Here is a 10566-nt window from a genome sequence, read left to right on the forward strand (position 1 = left end):
GTAAGTTTTTGTTGTCTTTTTTTTCTGTATAGAATGTGTTCTTCCTGTTGAATGAGCGGGGCAGGTCCTCGGCTCTCAAACTCCCTTGCCGTTGATGTGCAATTTCCCTTGCCTTTTTTTTCATCGTTCTGTTTGCACCATTAATTGATTTATGTATTGTGTTTTGATCCTTTTCACTAAATGTTTGTGAGCAATATATCATTGTAAAGTCTATATATTTTATGAATGTATACGAACGTATCTTGTATATGTCTTGTACTCAATGTCTGCCCGTCCTGCAAGGACCACAATGTGGTCTGCAGTATGTACTAAATAAAAATAAATAATAGAAAATATCACGAATAAGTGTCGAATAAACCTGCCTTTTCTCTCTTCAAGCTCTCTTTTTCAAGTTAATCGGTCGCTGATTTCATACCTTCCTCGTTTACTATTTCAAGCGTATTTATTTCCATCTTCTTAGCTTTGAAACGTGAGTAACCCCTGTCGCCTACACTTGCAGCATGCTCACGCTTGTCTATGACTGCTATTACAACTTTCCATGCCTTCACAAAGTTTTAGTTTTTTTTTTGATCATGTAAGATAGTTTATCTCGTTTCTATTCACGCACCACGCCGGTGTTGCCACCATGCGAAGGTATATATTCCTAATGGTTTTTTCGTGCGCAAATGCTATATCCTGTTTGCCGCTCACCGTCGATAATAACACATCCAGATTCTCGAATAAAGTCGAATCTTATCTGATGGACATTAATGGTGAAATAATTTTTTGTAGTGGTTATATAAATCTCACAGCAAATTTCGGTTGACAATCGTTTAATTCATTTTTTTGTCTTGCGAAGATGCAAGAGCAGGCTAAAAGCGAAATATAGCAAATTCTTAATTTAATGAATTAGTAAGCGAAATATAAAATCTATGTGATTTCTAAAGCAAACGAGGTACTCCAGAAGCGGCGGAAGGAGAGTGCGACTGGAAACATATGCAAATATGTCACAATAAAATAAGTATTACCGATGGAAGAAGTCTACACTAGAATGCAAGCTGATTAGGTGGAGAAGCGCCCCATTGGAAATTAATTTCAAGAAGTATGCACGTCCAACAAATTTCCTTTACCATTGAAAAGATATTATTCACGTCTTACTGATAACCAGAAACATGCAGCCGAACTTCCACATCGGATGGCAACATGCCAGAGCGCAGGCGCTCGCTAAAAGGCATATGAGAACCACCCAAATGTCTTGTACCTAGACGCGGTTAGCACCGCAAGAAGCACCGTATTTGACACCAGCGTAGTCGACATTCAGGGGACCGAAATAAATGTGTCGTCGGTTTACAAAGCCAGTGCTGCAGAGGCAGAGGAACTAACGGTAGCGGCTGCCATCACAGACTAAACCGCACTCAGAGTGCGTCATAGCTCTAACGGACTCTTAGATGGCGTGCGGAAATAAATCGTATCTTGATTGTGTGGCACCAGCTCCCGCTATATAGAAAAATCGTGTGAACTCCACGGCATGAGTTTTTACGCGGCGATCAGCAGGCACATGACGGCGCTCTAGCGCATGCACACTGGGAGCCGTGAGAGGTTCACGTCGAGCAGTTCCTCTCCGATCTGATGTCATTATGCTGCACGCACATCCTGCAACACTATCGACTTTCACGAAGAACATTACACTTTTTGAAAACTTTGCACCATTTCAGCTATGTTTTGTCCCGAAACAATATACATCTGTTTTTCCCGCATTTCCTTTCTTTAACGCTGCGGGCAGTGCCCATCCTAGTCACGAACGGCTTGCGCGTAATCAGCTGGGCACAGCATCCTCCCCAGGAAAGAAGCGAGCGCCGAGTTTTCAAGAGGGGAAACGCAAGCAAGGAAGATGACAATACTTGTTGTGGAACAAGATAAGTCCCAAAGAGCGTAAATTTTTTTCATAGTGTGCCTTCGCCTGGTAATGCTATGACGCGAGAGGAAGCCGTCTTACGTGTGTGGCCTGTAGGATTTGAAACACAAATTTTCTTCAAAATGTTTCGTCAGCTGCGATGCTTTTCTTTCGAGGAACCCGTAGGGATTTTCTTCCTAGAAATTGCTACGATTGGGTGGATGTGTCATTTCCCTTAGGTGAAGTGTGGTTTTTAATCTGTGTGGTAAAATGGGAAACAAGAAACCGTTTCTTTTGGCCCTAATGGCTTAATCTTCATGTCCAGTCCATTGGTCGAAGACGCTCAAACCCTGAGATATTGCGAGGCTCAAACTCAGCTGTACGCGAGCGGCATCCGCTTAAAGTCACTTTGGTGCGTGTAAGGGCTGAAGTTCTTGAAGCTAGCAAACCAACACGCCTTGCCACCCATCTCTCACCCGTCCACAGGGAGCGCGAATAAAAAATGCATTCTGTTCGTTTTCACTTGTACGAAAAACTTCTTTTTTTGCGTACAGGCACCTTTTTATTTTCTTCACTGCAGCATCCCGAGCGTTCTACCCAAAGCTGTCTGGGTTTAGACTTAATGTTCAAACTCTGATTTTCCTCTAGACCATAGAGTAGCCTACCGAACGCAGCTTGGAGACCAATAGTCTTCTGTTCTGAGCAGTAAAATTGTCTATCATCTATCTACACATCGTCGAATGCGAACGGTGCATACGGAGAACATTTTTGAGACAACCAAATGCCTTCTTCCGGTTAGTTTAAATATAAATATTATAATTTTTTTAAAATCAATACGTACTTTTTCTCTGAACGCAGGGCAACTTTGAAGAAGAGCGATGCCTGGACAAATAGCCAGAAATGTTACCATCTGCTGCGAGAGGGACAGTTAGCCGACAGCTTGTATACGAAAACAGTAGATTGGACTTGTGCGACGGCCTTATTGGCAGAACATTCAACACTGACCGGTGAACAGAGTGGCTCTGCTGTTTCATTTCTGTGTACCGCCTTTGCTGTGACTACGTTTTCCTTCGTGCAGAAACGCACTTCGTTAATTCCTTTCAGAGCCAAGTTATCAAGGTAGGTGTTAAGAATCTGTCTTTGTACAGAATTTAAATTCTTAGAGACGTCGATAGCTGCAAAGGCAATCCTGTAAATCGGAGTAGGGGGTCCGTTGGGGAACCGCGAGGCTCAAACTCTGCTTCCATTGCGGTGAACCAGGTCACAGTGCCCGTTATTGGCCCCATCCAGATGCTGGAGCTGGCTCCTTTTCGCCTGCCGCTTCTCTGCACTTCGATGACCGTCGCGCTCCGAACAGTAATCAGCTGTCACCCCGCCAAGCTTGTTCACCACGTCGTCGCTGGCACTCCCCATCACTTGTGTGTTACACTTCCCAAACCGCCAGACTTTCACCACTGACGTCGGCAGGGGTTGTCGCTCCCCTTGTCCGCGCAGGGGAAACTAACGGAAGCGACCTCCGGCAGGAAGGTTGCCTGAAATCGAGACGCCAAATATACGCCCCAAGCTCCCTACGACGACATGAGGACGACGAATGCTAACGCCGCCGAAGACGACATGACGACGAAGAACACTCACGCCAACGAAGATGACATGACGACGACGATTACATTACGCCGACTACGTTGCCCGTGCCGATCTCAGCATTCTGGTGGATGAACATCACGTCACCGCACTTGTTGACACTGGGGCTGACTTCTCGATTATGCGGCAAGAGCTGGCCGACCGCCTAGTTCCCGTTGAGTCCGCTAATGAGACTAACGGTAACATGCACCTCCCGAATTCACATCGGTGATGCCGGCTTCGTCTCCACTTTTGTTGTTCTCCCAGACTGCTGTAGACACCTCACCTTGGGGATGGCTTTTCTGCGAGATCACGGCGCCGTCATAAACATTCGGGAACGTATGGTGCCGTTTTCTGTCAGCCAATATTGCGACACAATTAGTGACGGGAAGCATGAGCGTTTACAAATCGCGCAAGATGTGACTCTTCAGACGCGATCCTGCCGCCTTGTGTCTGTTTCATGCAAGAAGCCCTACCACGGGTATGTGATCGCGGAGCAAAGTGTTGCACTGTTCTTCAAGCAAGTCATTTGCATTGCTAGAGGCGTATTCGACATGACTCATGGGTATGCTGAAGTCTTTTTTAACGACCTTCAGCAACGAACGCCGTCACATCCAGAAGGGTACCACAACTGCGTACTGCGACGACATCAATCAAGTGAAAGATTATTTCGCTCTACAGGAAACGATCGTGCCTCCCTCACCACCTTTGTATTTAGACGTTAGCTCCACACTGTCGCCATCGGAGCTACAGCTCCTATTGGAGCTGATACAACAGTTCGTAGATTGCTTTTAGGCTATATCAAAGATCAAAGAAACACCACTGACCAAGCACCGTATCATTACGGATGACACTACGGGGCCGATTCAACAAAATCCCTACTGTGTGTGGCTCCAAAGTAACATGAACAGATTCAAAAGCAAGTGAAGAAGATGCTCAAGGATGGTGTGATACAACCTTCTAAAACTCCCTGGGCGTCAACGTGGGATTAGTTGAAAAGAAATATCGCAGTTTGCGATTCTGCATCGATTACCGGAAATTAAACCAGGTCACGAAGAAAGACGTATCCCGCTGCCATGCATTGACCATTAGCTGGACAGGCTGTGGCATGCACGTTATTTTCATGAATGCACCTACGAAGCGGGTATTGGCTGATCGAGGTTGGTGAGACAGATCGTGAGAAAACTCCCTTCGTGACACCCCCTCCCCCAATGGTCTTTACGAATTCAAGGTCCTTCCTTTCGGTTTGTAGTCCGCGCCTGCTGCTTTTCAGAATCTAATGGGCACCGTACTATCAGGTCTGAAGAGGCAAACATGCTTGGTCTATCTAGAAGACGTAATAGTGTTCTCCGCTACATTTGAGGAGAACCTCAGTCGGTTTCTCATTGTTCTCCAAGCCATATTCTCGGTCGGCCTGACGTTAAAGCCCGAGAAATGTCATTTTGGTTTCAGTGAACTTTGCTTCCTTGGCCACGTCGTCAGTTACGTGGGAGTACGACCTGATCCAGCCAAAATTGACACTATGGCCAAGTTCACCATATCGCCCGACAAGAAGGTAGTTAGGCGCTTCTTGAGGCTCTGCACCTATTACCGACGCTTTATTGCGATCTTTTCATGTACTGCTGCGCTGTTAACATGCCTGACCCCCGACGATGTTCCCTTTTTGTGGGGGAAAATGAGCAAGAAGCATTTAGCGAGCTATGCCAACGCCTGCAAACGACTCCTTTTTTTGAACGCTTCGACCAAGATGCCTGTACAGCACTTCACACGGATGCGAGGAATGCTGGTCTGGGCGCCGTACTGGTGCAGTGGCAAGACGACTCCAAAAAAGTAATCACCCTCCCCCCGACGCTAGCCCAACTCTCTCTCAAACTCTCTCTCGTACAGAGGAAAACTACTCGACTACCGAGACGGAATGCCTCGCCTTGGTGTGGGTGATTATTAAATTTCACTCGTATTTGTACGGCCATTCATTCAAGGTTGTCAGTGACCGTCATTCTCTTTGGAGGCTGACTAAGCTGAAAGATCCATCTGGCCGTCTGCCGCGTTGGAGTCTGGTGTTTAAGGAGTTCTAAATGAGCGTAATTTGCAAATCAGGCAAGAGGCACACCAAAGCCGTCTACCTCTCGCGCTCACCGCAGTTACTTATAACGTGGACGTGGACGCGGCATTTTTGGGCATCGTTGACGCCGTCACCATTTCACAGGAGGAGCGCCACGACCCAGAGCGGCTCTAACTCAGTAATATCTTGGAAGGCAGAAGTAAAGATGTTCCGCGATTTATGCCAGAGCACTGCCATCGTTTTGTCTCCGGAACGGTGTTCTCTATAAAAACCTTTCTGCCGCTGGCTCCACGTACCTGCTTGTCGTACCGGCATCACTTCGAAAATAAATACTAAAAGCATGCCACGATAAAACCACCGCAGGTCATCTAGGCTACAAGAGAACATTGTCCCGCCTTCGACGGAACTATTACTGGCCGAAGCTACCTGCTACTGTAAAGCATCACGTGCAAACATGTACGGACGGCTAAACACGCAAACCTCCTCCCGGCAATCCCGCAGGTCTCTTACATCCGGTCGAAGTACCAGGCCAGCCAGTAGCCCAAGTTAGAATGGATTTCATGGGCCCATTTCGAACTTCTACACCTGGCAACAGATGAATCATTGTTGTCACCGATACACGGCGCGATACCCGGAGACGTAATATACACAGCGGGCCACAGCAGCAGAAGCTAATTTTTTTCATTGAAAACATTGTCCCTAGGCACGGCGCGCCAAAAGTAGTCATCACAGACAGGGTAACTGCCTTCACTTGCAAACTTCTTGACTCGCTTTTCAGGCTAAGTTGTACAAGCCACCACCGGAAAGCTACCGTTTATCATCCCCAGATGAACGGGCTAACCGTTAGTCTTAATAAGACACTCGCAGGCATGCTATGTATGCATGTCGATGTAGAACCGATGAACTGGGGTCAGATTTTGCTTTACGTCGTATATGCCTACACTACCGCTCGACAGGAAACTGCTGGAATGACACCGTTCAGCTTGGTCCATGGTTGCGAACCACGACAACGCTGGATGTCATGCTGCCGCACGAGTTTAGCGACCTACCTACGGACGTTGACGAATCTACTCAGTGCGCCGAAGAAGCCAGACAGCTTGCTCGCGTACGCATTTGCATTCAGCAAGACCAAGATACGAAACGGTACGATTTTCAACAGACATAGGTTCGTTTTCTACACTCCCGGTGACATAGTATGGGTCTGGATAACCATACGCCGATAACCATACGCCGGATAACCATACGCCGGTGGTTTGGGGAGGCTCGCGGTACGGTTGAAATCGGCCATGATCCATGCCGGGGTGATGGTTGTATTCATAGGGCGCCTGATACCAATACTGCCCACAGTTACAATGGTGGGCCGCGTGTCCAATACAACGGCAGTTGAAGCAAATGGGACGGTCATCAACAGTCCTCCACCCGGCTGGATTGCGAGTATGGAAGAGCGTCCTTTGACTTTGGGCGTGCGAAAGTGAGAAACGGTAGTCGATCGGCTGGTAAAGAGCTGCGGCGCAGAGTCCAGGCGAATATTGGAGAGCTCCTGATAAACGACAGCTTGGACTAGCGGCACCATCTGGGAGCTATGGTCACAGTACGGCCTCACGTAGAAGCAAGAGACACAGCGTCAAGTTCACGTCGGATGATCTGCTTTACGTGTTCTACGGTGAGCGGTGCCGACGGCTCAGGCACGTCTTCGCATGACTACGTTGCTGCCGTGTTCGGAAGTCAAGCGAGATGTTGGGCAATGCGTCGACTTTGGCGGCCTCGAAACGCTTGGATTCTTGGATTTTGAAATCGACGGTGTCGCAGTCGTTGCAGATTAGCGGATTGAAGGCATAATCTGCTATGCGCTGTAACACGTGGCCCACTTTCTCAGACTCATTCATGACGTCATCGGCTTTTCGGCAAAGAGCAACCACGTCCTGTATATGTCAGGTATGACTCTCTCGCTGTCTGCGCACGAGATTCCAGCTCCTTCTTTGCTGCTGTCTTTCTACGTGCAGATTTGCCGAACAGGGAACGCATCTTTTCCTTGCGTGCGTCCAAGCTCCCAATTTCGTCTTCGCTACGCGCAAACCATACCTTCGCTGTTCCTTAGAGGTGCAATAATATGTTTGCCAAAATGATCGTCTCATCCCGGTGATTGTTCTCACTTGCACGCTGGTACAGAGGTAGCCAGTCGTTGATGTCGGCGTTTTCCATGCCGTAGAATGTGCCTGGGTCTTTTAGATGAGCCAAGAAGACCGTTGTCGTTGCAGTCGCCTTGGTGGGCGCCGACCACTCTTCCACTATCATGAAGAAAACTAAACGTCAGCCGCTGCGGCGCTCCATTGTATGGTGTGGGTACCCGCCTCTCTCACCAAAATACCATAGGGATGAGAGTAGGAAAAAGGGATAGGAAATTGTATTTACAAAATATATACAGAGAGCGATGGCTGCAGGCTAGATGACAGAACAAAAACACAAGCGCTAGTCCAATCGTCGTCTTCACAGCGTTTCTGGCGCATTCTTCCACTCTCGGCAGGATGCGCGCTTGAGTGCGCAGAAATAGCGCGTAACAATATTGTAAGACAACAAACCATTTCGACTGGCGAAGGATGGGATTGGATTGGAGACAACTTTATTTATGCCTGCAGTTGGGCGCGCGCGCGCCCCGACGAGGGCCTACGTCATCCTCCAAGTCGCCGTTACTCGGCGCGCGTCTCCGCTCGCCGTTGCCGGCTCGCTGGATCCGTGCCATTCGAGCGCCTCTAGGACCTGCTGGACGGCCCAGAGCTGATCGTCTCGGTCGGAGCTCTTCGCGGCTGCCTCGAGCCGCGGTGGGAGTGTTCTTGGTTTAGCGGCTTCTGGATATTTAACGCAGTCCCACAAGATGTGCGTGTAGTCTGCAGTTTCCCTCCGGCAGACTCTGCACATATCTGTCGGATATGTCTCGGGGTACATACAATTCATCAGTCTCGGGCTCGGTAGCGATCCGGTCTGCAGCTGTCTCAGTACTACCACCTCCGCTCGGCTCAGTCTCGGGTGCGGGGGTGGGAGAGTCCTACGAGCCAGGCGGTAGGTCTTCGTAATTTCACTGTAACCTGTCATGCGGTCCTTGGTTCCGAACCACGTCGGACGGTCTGTCGCCGGGGTGCGGTTGGTTAGCGCTCGCGCCGCTGCGTGTGGCGTCTCATTATGGTTCTCATTGCGTCCCGATGGGTCGCCCGCGTGCGCCGGGAACCACTTGAGTCGTACGTTTCGTTCTTTTAGTTTGACCGCTCGCAGTACGAGCTCAGCCTCCCTGCAGATCTGGCCTTTGGCGAAGTTTCGCACCGCCTGTCTTGAGTCGCTCAGCACCGTGTGGCAGTCTGCATCGGCGATGGCCAGGGCGATGGCTACCTCCACCGCTTGTTCCGCTCCGGCGCTTCTCACGCTCGCTGCCGTCCTCGTGGCGCCGGTTGACGCCTCTATGACGACCGCTGCGAAGGCGTTCCGTTGTTATTCGGCCGCGTCCACGTACCGCGCATGTTCGTCGTTGGCATGCTGGTCAATGAGAGCCTTGGCCCTCGCCGCTCTTCTTCCCTTGTTGAACTCGGGATTCATGTTCTTCGGTATGGGGTCGATTCTGGTCTGGCGTCGGACCGCTTCGGGGACGGGGAGCTTCATCTCCACCTCGTTCGAGCGTCTAATTCCCAGATCGTCCATTATCTTCCGCCCGGCTTTGGTCATGGACAGCCGCTCCAATTGAGAAGTCCGTTGCGCTTCGGCTATTTCTTCGAGCGTATTGTGTAATCCGAGTTGTAACAAGCGGTTCGTGCTCGTGGACTCGAACAGGCCCAGCGCCGTCTTGTACGCTCTTCTGATGAGCACGTTGATTTTGTTTCGTTCGTGTTGCAGCCATCTGTGGTAGGCTGCAACGTACGCGACGTGGCTGATGACGAAGGATTGGACGAGCCTAAGTAGGCTCTCCTCTCTCATGCCAGCCTTTCGGGAAGTGACTCGTTTTAGGAGTCGAATCGCGTTGGCTGCTTTTGCCCTGAGACGGGTGATAGTTTCACCGTTTCTTCCGTGCTTTTCGATGACCATGCCTAGGATCCTAATTTTGCCGACCTCGGGGATCACGCTGCCGGATTTGGTGACGTTTCTGATTTTTTTGTTTTCGCGTTGTCTGGTCTTGCTTCTGCTGTTTTTGGTAGGTGGGAGTATGAGAAGCTGCGATTTGCTCGGCGAACATCTCAGTCCGGTGCCTTCCAGCTGGTCTTCTATTGCGTCGACAGCGGCTTCCAGCGCACCCTCGATGTGGGCGTCGCTGCCACCAGTCACCCATAGCGTCATATCGTCCGCGTAGATGGTGTGCCTGACGTCTCCGATATGCCCGAGCTTGTCGGTCACTCAGATCATTACCAGGTTGAACAGCATCGGCGAAATGACCGATCCCTGCGGTGTGCCGGTGCCCCCGAGCTTCTTCTCTTGAGTCTGTAGGTCGCCTGCTCGTAGCTCGGCGGTCCTGTCCGTCAGGAAGTTCTTGATATAGCTGTAGGATATTTCGCCCATGTTGAGCTTGGAGACTTGGGACAGAATCGCCGAGTGTTTCACCTTATCGAAGGCGCTCTGCAGGTCCAGCCCTAGGATTGCTTTGTTGTCGCGGGTACTGCCGCCATCATCAATGATTTGGTATTTGAGCTGCAGCATCGCGTCCTGCGTGCTGAGGGGCTGTCTGAAGCCGATCAAAGTGGCCGGGTACAGCACTTCTCGTTCCAGGTAGTCTTGCCACCTGTTGAGCAGGACGTGCTCGAGCACCTTGCCCACGCAGGACGTCAGCGAGATGGGCCGGAGGTTATCCGTGTCCGGCGGCTTCTCCGGCTTGGGGATCAGGATGGTCTTGGCTGTCGTCCACAGCTTTGGCAGCGCGCCCGCTCTCCAGCACTTGTAGTATTTTGCGAGCTTTTCAATCGAGTCGTCATCGAGGTTCTTGAGAGCCTTGTTCTTGACGAGGTCTGGGCCGGCTGCCGACCGGCTGTTGAGGTCG

General features: G+C 50.1%; 1 pseudogene; it reads right to left on the reverse strand.

Moving 5' to 3' along the window:
- Positions 1 to 8219: 8219 nt before the first annotated feature.
- On the reverse strand, positions 8220 to 10229 carry LOC142574108 (uncharacterized; annotated as a pseudogene).
- Positions 10230 to 10566: the final 337 nt, after the last annotated feature.

This window comes from Dermacentor variabilis, chromosome 3 (genome assembly GCF_050947875.1).
Source record: "Dermacentor variabilis isolate Ectoservices chromosome 3, ASM5094787v1, whole genome shotgun sequence".
Classification (NCBI taxonomy): domain Eukaryota; kingdom Metazoa; phylum Arthropoda; class Arachnida; order Ixodida; family Ixodidae; genus Dermacentor; species Dermacentor variabilis.